Below are 1,618 nucleotides of genomic sequence, written 5' to 3' on the forward strand. Positions count from 1 at the left end.
TGCTCCAAAATATTTGTTAGTCTATAAGGTGCCACAGGACTTCTTGTTGAGTTCGAACCTTGTAGCCCTTAGCAGTTCTCAAGGTGTCAGCCAGGAGGATATATTTCTCCAGCTTTCCAGATCAGACATAATGGAAGGCCAGGATCCTAATTTCAAAGGGATCTGTGCCATGATCATGTTCTGGTCCTCACCAGGGTGATGGTTTGTGGTCACAGCTGGTCACCCTTTGCAGAGCAGAGTGGCTTTCATCTGGTAATTCTGGAAGATGTTGTGGTGCAGCTGTCAGGCTATAGAATTACGCACACCATTTATTCACTAACAGCAACGAAGGGTCCTGTGGCACCTTATAGACTAACAGAAAAGTTTTGAGCATGAGCTTTCGTGCTCAAACAGACACGTGCTCACACTTAAAACTTTTCTGTTAGTCTGTAAGGTGCCACAGGACCCTTCGGTGCTGTTACAGATCCAGACTAAAATGGCTACCCCTCTGATATTTAGTTCACTGTTATTAAAACAGTCTGTGCCTGATTCCACTGGGGTTTGAACCCAGGACCTTCAGCGTGTAAAGCAGATGTGATAACCACTACACTATGGAATCTGCTGTGGGAAAAAAAAACTGTAACTGATACTATTTGTACATTGTTCTACTGCCTCTGCCCAGGATTCTAGAGGTGATTTCAGTTTCTTTAACATACATTGCAGGAGCCCATGATTTTAGCTCAGAAGATTGCCAGTTGAGTTTCTCATGGTCATCAAACTAGTAGCAGGTTTTGGAAGTCTGCAGCCCCAGAACTGAGAAGACACCCATTTTCTCCCCCAAGGAGCACCCTGTCTTATCCCCTGTGCTGCATCTGCCTCCCAGACAGGGTCTTTCTGAGACCCAAGGAAGGACAAAGTACAACTGGGCCCCACAACCTTTCAATATGACCGCCGAGATTTAGGTACCCAGGGCTGCTAGAAGTATCTCTCTGCTGCAGAGAAAGTCCCTGATTAGTGGGAACTGAGGCAGCAGCTCCTGCACTGGAGACCCAGGCCTTGATGATCTACACCAGAGGTGAGCAGTAAGCAGCCCATGGGCCAGGCCACCACTTCCTGCAGCTCCCATAGTCTGGGAAGGGCAAGCTGGGGCCAACAGGAGCTTTGTCTGACCCACTGAAGGCAGCTGACAAAGAAGCAGGTGTAGGTGGAAGATTAAGACAAGGCAAATTCAAACTGTCCCCTGCTGGGCATGGTAGGTGCTTCCCCCCTACAAAGAGCTGGAGCAGGGCCACAAGCCCAGACGGGTGGGATCCCATCATCACACAGCCCTGGGCTGACCAGCAGCAGGGTCGCAGGTCTGACCTGAAGAACGTTACATTGCTGGAGCTTTGTGAGCTGCTTGCCCCGACCCTCCAGCATAAGGTGCTCCCCAGGCCAGTCAACGAACAGGCCGCTGCAAGGCCCTCCCTGCCAGTATGCAAAATACATACTGGACCATGACATTTAAGGCCTGAAAGTTGTGGGCTCCAGTGGCCAGACCAGTTCTGTCCCCCAGCCAGACCCCCAAAGGGCTGCACCCAGCAGTACTGTCCCTAGTGGGGTTGCAGAGACCAGGACAACCCTCCTGTTCCACTTCTTC

At 50.6% G+C, this 1,618-nt stretch overlaps 1 non-coding gene across 1 annotated transcript; it reads right to left on the reverse strand.

Moving 5' to 3' along the window:
* Positions 1-525: 525 nt before the first annotated feature.
* TRNAV-UAC (transfer RNA valine (anticodon UAC)) lies at positions 526-598 on the reverse strand. Its single transcript has one exon. It is a non-coding gene; the product is annotated as a tRNA-Val (tRNA).
* Between the last annotated feature and the right edge of the window lie 1,020 nt (positions 599-1,618).

Source organism: Carettochelys insculpta, chromosome 6 (assembly GCF_033958435.1).
Source record: "Carettochelys insculpta isolate YL-2023 chromosome 6, ASM3395843v1, whole genome shotgun sequence".
Lineage (NCBI taxonomy): Eukaryota > Metazoa > Chordata > Testudines > Carettochelyidae > Carettochelys > Carettochelys insculpta.